Source organism: Patagioenas fasciata, chromosome 1, assembly GCF_037038585.1.
Source record: "Patagioenas fasciata isolate bPatFas1 chromosome 1, bPatFas1.hap1, whole genome shotgun sequence".
In the NCBI taxonomy this organism is placed as follows: domain Eukaryota; kingdom Metazoa; phylum Chordata; class Aves; order Columbiformes; family Columbidae; genus Patagioenas; species Patagioenas fasciata.
Window position 1 is genome coordinate 113,650,519 of NC_092520.1, and position 7,235 is coordinate 113,657,753.

The window sequence follows — 7,235 nt, forward strand, 5'->3', positions numbered from 1 at the left end:
ATGCATGTAAATGGGCACGAGAAGAGTTAAGTTTGTTTCGTGACTGTAAAAAGCACGAGATAGATATCCTTGGAAACTAATCCCCACAGTATGAACAGGCACTGTCTGTGCTTGGATTCCCTGTCCTACCCTGTCAGCAAAGCTCAGCCCTATCTGTGGAGAACGCTCGGGAAGAGGGTAATTCCACCTTGATCTCTCTGTTGAAATGAGGTTTTAAATTTTATTCCTAAAAGCAACCAAAAACTGAACAGAATTACAAAGGAAAAAATGAAAGATATTATCATTTTGAAGTTTAAATGCATCCTTCAGCCACGCATGGTACCCCGGTTGTCACCTCCTGGTCGCATCATGCTCAGTCAGATGTACAAGCACAGCATCCACTCCCGACTTTGCCACATTTCAACAAGCATATAATTAAAGGGTGCTGGACCTCTGCCTTCTTCCAAAACCTGACATCCAGCCGGGCCCAGTCCCACATTCATTCCATTGGCTCTCTACCACCTCCACTGCTGCTGACTAGAGCCAGAAACTCAAGCACGTCCCAGTTCAGGGTTTGACAGCCTGTCCATCACACTCCATCACCATGCTTCAACCTCAGGGTAACCCCTTTTTTTCTCCGGAGTTACTTCTCAGACTACCTTAATGCTATCTCCATACGTATATATGTATATACACATATATGTACATACGAGCACAGGTGTGCACACTCAGACACACGACAATTAGCGTAGATCATTTTAAACAATTAATATTTGTGAAACGGATTACTGGTTAACAAACCCAACTGAGACTATATGCTAACAGAAGTCTTAATACTAATGGGTCTCTGGACACACACATACCCTCTGCCAGTGGCAACCAGACTGAACTCGCTGGCATAGACAACAACTGACTTGCAGCTGCAGAATGACACCGAAAACAGTTGTAACAACTCCTAAATGTAAGTTACCAACATATATGGATTCACCAAAAAAAAAAAAAAAAAAAAAAAAAAAAAAAAAAATCTGGATTTTTACTTCACTTTCTAAAAATCTCATGCTGCATACTGTGAAGGTCAATTCTTTTGGAAGAAAGTCTTTGCAATGATTTTCCTGTAGGCTACTGGGCTGTGTTCAAATTGGCACAAACTCATCAGTGGACACTTCTAAGCATGAAACGTAACAACAGTGGTTTACATGCTAATCGTAACAATGCAACAGCATCTTTTCAGCCATGCTATTATAACATGATTATTCTGTTCAGAAATATAAATCGTAAACAGTTGGCTTTGCTCTTGCACTGCAGAGAATATTCTGCAGTTTCCATTCAATGGTACAAGATTAATGAAAAGCTAATGGTGCTACACAGCAAAATACAGCAGAAGCCAAAGTTGCACACCCAGTGCAGTTTGCTGCCTTAAAAAAGGAGCACAACAACTGTATTATTCTGCAGAATGACAAAGGGAATCTATCCACCAAAAGAAAATCCTCTTTGTTTTCTTGAAGATAACGTCAAAGGATATTTTCCAAGTATCTTTAATGCCCAAGGGAAAAAGGTTGCTTCTCTGCTCCATCAATAATTTATTGCAGGTATGGGAAAGTTGTGTTTCCATAGGAAAAAAAAATAAAATCACATTTGATGTTACCACATCTTTCCACCTAGTAAAATTACGATTTTATGTAACAAAATGCATTCTAAACCTACTACATAGTAGTAAGAGGTTAAAATGTAACCAAGAATTAGGAGCTTAAATGAAATTTAGGTCAGTGAATGCAATCATGTTTTGAACAGCAGTGGAGTGATGTATAGAGCGACCGTTACATATTAATGGCAAACACTTCTTAAAAAGCCTTGTTTCACCCTCCAATGGCAAAGAGTCAATAAAACTGAGCACTTAATTAAACAAAAGAATTCTCATGACTATATATATACACAATTATTATATACTGTTAGTGCTACTTGTCTGTTCATAAACAGGCCAAGAGCCACGTCACCTAAGCATCAAGAAACACGGTTTTGTCCACGTGTGTAGCGTACTCTGTAGCTTCTCACAACAAATTAGTAAGATCCAACACCCAAGCCAAACTGTATTTATACAATGCACTTAGCTAAAATATGAAAATAATTGCTTCTTCATACTGCAGTACTGGCGTTATGATTTTGTATTGCATGGATATAGGGTTCCTGGCGTAAAATCCCGTTGTAACTTCATACAAAATTATGAATCTTCACATGCACTCCAATTTAAATAGGACAAGAGGTCACATATTTATTGGCCACACTACAAATACAGAAGGTCAAGAAATGAGGCTAAACACTGTGATGCCCCTTTTATTACATAAAGTCAACAAGATTATAAAAATGGAAGCCAAATCATCAGAAGCACCTGACCCCAAGCCTCTTTTCCTTCTGAAGTCATCCTATTAACTCAGCATAAAGAAAGGGACTGGTGGCTGGGACCTGGACAGAGGATTACAGAGGCAACATACAGGCTGCACGTCCACCCATATGCTTTCCTCTCCTCACACAACAAATGAAGAAATCCCATACCTGCTGCAAGAGTCCAATATTTTTAATGCACCAATATAACTTAAACTAAATACAAAACATGCACGAGAAAAGTGATGCAAGATGCCTGTGCTCCTTAACCTTCAAAACCAGCCTTGTATCCATACTTAAACTATCAGTTAAGCTTGCTGAAGCAATTTTTTATATTTCCATGGAACTACTAAATATTAGTAACTATTATTTTTAAATCTCTGTTTAGGATCAGATCTCTACACACAAAGAAGACTGGCAAGAAACTATGACCTTGTCTTAAGAGGCTGAACATCCTTCTTTGATTCCGCCTAATTTTTACATATTCCTAACCTCATGAAGTTCTTGTATTTGTAAAACAAAATACCATCAGTCATTTTTAAATGAAATTCCATTTTACTAATGACCAGACTGCCACCAAAAACAAACAAACAGCCAAAAAAAACCAAACCCACTCACTAAACAACACCAAACTTAAAATATCATCTTGTCTACCAAAGAAAAGAAAAATAACCTAAACCCTAATTTTCACCTTTGGACATTTGTTTCAGTATCATTAAAATCACAGATCTGTATTGACAGGAAGGCTGCTGGAACTATGACTCTACATAGGAATAATGTTTTTGTTTAATTTCAACCAACTCGTCCAAGTAGGCCATTTGGTAGAAACCTATAAATGGCACCCAGGGGGTCTGCGTTCTTGCTGTAAAGAGGTCAGCTATTTCCTCCTAACTAAAAATAGGCAAGAGGGGGAGGGGAAGAGGGAATGGAGTTTAATTTAGCAGCTGAAAAAAAGTTTACAAAATTACTTCCATCTTGCCTCATAATGAAGATTGTGAAAAAAATAATCTGCCCTCAAGAGTTAGAAAACCTCAATTGTTTTACAGGCAGGCTGGTGTTCATCATCAAAAATAATAATAGGAATTAAACAAGCTAATAGTGAAGAGAATGCAGGGTACAGATTGCATGTTGTGAAGGCGAAGGGGACGCTCACACCCTCTTTGCACAGGGCAGCCAGATTTATCAGCAGCAGCACTGCCAGGTGTTAACAGCCCTCCTCTCTCCTACCAGCTGAAGTCACACTGTTGTCCCGCAGATAAGGCACCACAATCAGCTTCCCCTGAGTCAGTTTTTTCCATCATTTACCCTCCTGGCTTTTTGTCTCCCTCACTTACTCACATTACAACTTTTTCAGGGCAAGAACTGTCATGTACAATATTCCCAAAATGGTCCCGATTCAAATGAGAGCCCCTTGGCACCACTAAAATATAAACCACATTGGTTCAATACTGACTACAGCATGGATTCTAGCACTAAAGTGTAGCAGTATCCAACAGAAAACACCAAGAGTTCATGGTACTGAAGCGCTCACCCACCCACTAGCTACAGCAATCGCCAGGCTAAAGCCCTGGGTCAGGTTTTCCAGACCCATTTCCACAATGAACTGAACTCAGCATATCACTAAATCCCAGGCACATTGCACTGCTGACTTAGCTACTGAGAAACAACATCCCGGCCATGCTGAAGGACATCCTCTACTCCTTCCAAGCTCAGGGATGTAAGGCTGCCAATGACTGCCACGGCCAGAGAAGTCTCCACTCAGGAACCTCTTTCAGGAGGCAACAGTCCATGAGATACAGCAAGTGGACAACAGGTTTACTTCTGGCCCCAGAAATCGGAAAAACCCACCTCTAAATCCATGACAGGACCAAATGGGGCAAACTGGTGGGGCAGAAGCCTGACAATTCCAGGCACAGACATGTCCCCCTTCCCTATCAAAAATTTAACTTATTTTTGCTATTTTGACACTCTTATTGCAGAGGATACTTGCCACCCACTGAAAAGAAGAACAAGTAGTACAACTCACAGCAGCAGCATGGTAAAGGACATCGGAATTATCTTACTTAATTGGGTGGGGGAAGGGCAGAGGATGTATTCAGGTGATAACTTATCTGCACAGGGTTGGGGGTTTTTTTGTCGTATGAGACTTGGACAGCTGTGTAGTTGACAGTGTTTACATGTATGTGTAGTTTTTAATCCTCTCTGCTTCTGAAACACACTTTTTCGTCTTCGGGGGAGGGAAAACAACCTTGGTTGTTGCCGAGCTTGCTGAAGGTGTTAAACCAAGATGACTACAGCAGCTCGGCTCAAATCTGCACCAGTTTTACCATTATTGCATGTAGCCCAAGAAAGGTTTACTGTACTTTTAATGTGATAGCCTCCTTCCCCTCTCACTTTCCTTTTTCCTCACACCCCCTCTACAAACCTTCTGCTGGAAAGCTTCCCTTTTTTACTATCTGTGTCGTTGAGATGTTGCAATTATCTACAATTATAAAAAAACAAAAAACAAAAAACAAACAACAACAACAACAACAACAACAAAAAAAACCAGTGCCAAAACACACTAGGACAATCCTGCTTCCCTGCCAACAACATCTGTATCACAGAATGAATATATTTACTTCAAAACCTGCCCTGTGTCTCTGTATCTGACAGCACACTGACTATACGACAGGAAGAGGCCTAAATCCAGCATGTGCAACCACATGGTAGGCAAGGTATAATATATGATGTTAAATCTTGTATATGCCACACAAGCAGTCTCAGTTAAAGAATTGCTAATAAATGGCCTAAGCAAGAAAGATATTACATTATATTCGTCACGAGTAAAGACCTTGTATTTATTACCTACAATCAGATTTCCCTCTGGCACAATATATTTATTTTCATACTATTAGCCTAAAATACCAGTCTTGACATTTTAATTTTACACTCCATTTTATACAAATATTCACTTGAGAAGTGCGCTTTTCAATGGAGTATTTCAGTTTTCTGCAACATTATGCTGCAATATTTTCTTTTTTTTTGTGAAACACTCGATGAGCTCCACCAAACACAACATTTCCCCTCCCCCCCAGCATACACAGTTTAAGACTTGAGCATCAAGAAAGGAAAAACACCGTACAAATCCTCGTGGAGAACAGCAAGAGACATGTTAAGACAACATAAAGGAAAACCTTTATTCAGTCTAAACACCGACTTTGAAAAATTACTATGCAAGCCTAACTTTTAGGGTGTGGCTTTGTGGTGCTCAACCCCCCCTCCCTCTTTTTGTGCCGTGCAGGATGTCTACTTGAGAACCCAACAACATATAATTAAATAGGTCAAGGGTCACTCCCTTTACATCACACCAATATTTATCCTCGCACCGCACCGAACCGAAACATGAGACCGACCGCCGAATATTAAACCAGCACCACAAAATGGGGAACAAGGCTGGACGAGCTGACAGCAGCTGAGGGAAAAGGCGTCCACCGGCTTCCCGCCCCAAGGGTGGCTGCACCCAGCGCCCCAATGCACGGCCGTCACCCTTGCGGAAACTGCACAGACGCCGGGCAAGCCGGGCCTGGAGCGAACCAGTGTGCAACAGGTCTGCAACCCCGCTCTCCCCGCAGCGCCCAGTGCCACCCCCGGGGCTCCCCCGGCAGCACCCCCGCTCCCTCCATCAGCCTCCAGCGCCGGTAACGGGCCGGGCAGCAGCGCACATCACCAGGGTGTGGGGGGAAGATGGGGGGCGAGGGGGGCGATTAACTTGTTTACCTACTTGGAAGTAAACTTCCATGTACGGGAGCGACCGGCCCCTCCGCCCGCTGCTGATTCAAGCCCTGGCGATGAATGAGATCCCCTCCCCCACCCGGGCTCTGCAAACTCCACACTTGAGCATGAATACCTCGCATTTTTCCCCCCACCAAGCAAATTTTTTTTTTTTTAAAGGAAAAAATGATGCATTAGAATACTATCTCAGGACTAGGGAGCCGCTCCACAAACTGCCCTCCCCACCCTGGGGTGGGTCAGCGGGTTCTCCCCTCACTCGGGGGGCAGACGAAATCGCACCCGCCACCGAGACGGCAGCCCTGAACACATCACCTCGGCCCAGCGCTCCCACGAAACAAACCCAAATAGCCCCCAAAACGCCCGGGTTCAAAAAAAAAAAAACTTCGTCATAACAGGCATCGGCTGAGCGACCCCCCACTTCTCCTCCCCACCCCCCCTCCCCGGGCGGGTCAGCCCGCCGAGCCAGGGCAGGCTGCGGAGAGGCAGTGGGGGGCGGCGGGCTGGGTTCGGGGGGCTGCACCGGGGAAGGACGTTTGTCACCTCTCCGCGCGTAAGAGAGAGGAAAACACACACACACACACACACACACACAAAAAAAAAAAAAAAAAAAAAAGAGAGAGTCCCCAGGATGAATAATCCGCCTCGGAAACTCACCTCGCTCAGCGGGCGTTAAAGGCACAGCTCCCGCGGGCGGCGAAGGGAAAGCCTCAACTTCTGCGGGCGGCGCTGGCGGAGACTTTCCCCTCACTTGCCGCGCATGGTGCAACTCCTCTTCCCCCGGGGTCCCGGCCAGCCTGCGAGGAAACTGTAAATCCCCCCTCGCCGCCGCCGCCGCCGCACACGCCTCCTCCTCCCCCTCCGCGCGCACAGGCGGCACAAGGAAGTCCCGGAGAGTGGGAAGGGGAAAACGGAAAGTTTTGGGGCGGAATGGCGGTCAGGAGGTGCCGCCGCTCGGCGCGGCTCAGCCGGCGGGGTGGGGGTGGGGGGTTGGGGGGGACACACGATGGTTGGGCCGGTGCGGGCGCGCGGCGGCGGCGGGAGCGCGGCGCTGAGGGGGAACCGGCCGCACCCGGGGCCCGCCGCCGCCGCCGCCGCCGCCACCA

The 7,235-nt window shown here is 45.0% G+C and overlaps 1 protein-coding gene across 4 annotated transcripts in view; it reads right to left on the bottom strand.

Annotated features, from left to right (window-relative positions):
• The window catches only part of TBL1X (transducin beta like 1 X-linked), a 201,492-nt gene that overhangs the window by 193,836 nt on the left and 421 nt on the right, over positions 1-7,235 (bottom strand). For 2 of the 4 annotated variants that reach the window (XM_071813032.1, XM_071813023.1), the window contains exon 2: positions 6,787-6,926. The gene's annotated coding sequence lies outside the window, so the exon portion shown is untranslated. Of the gene's footprint in view, positions 1-6,786; positions 7,156-7,235 lie in introns of those variants that run through there. The other 2 variants (XM_071813036.1, XM_065841357.2) reach the window with 1 other exon arrangement.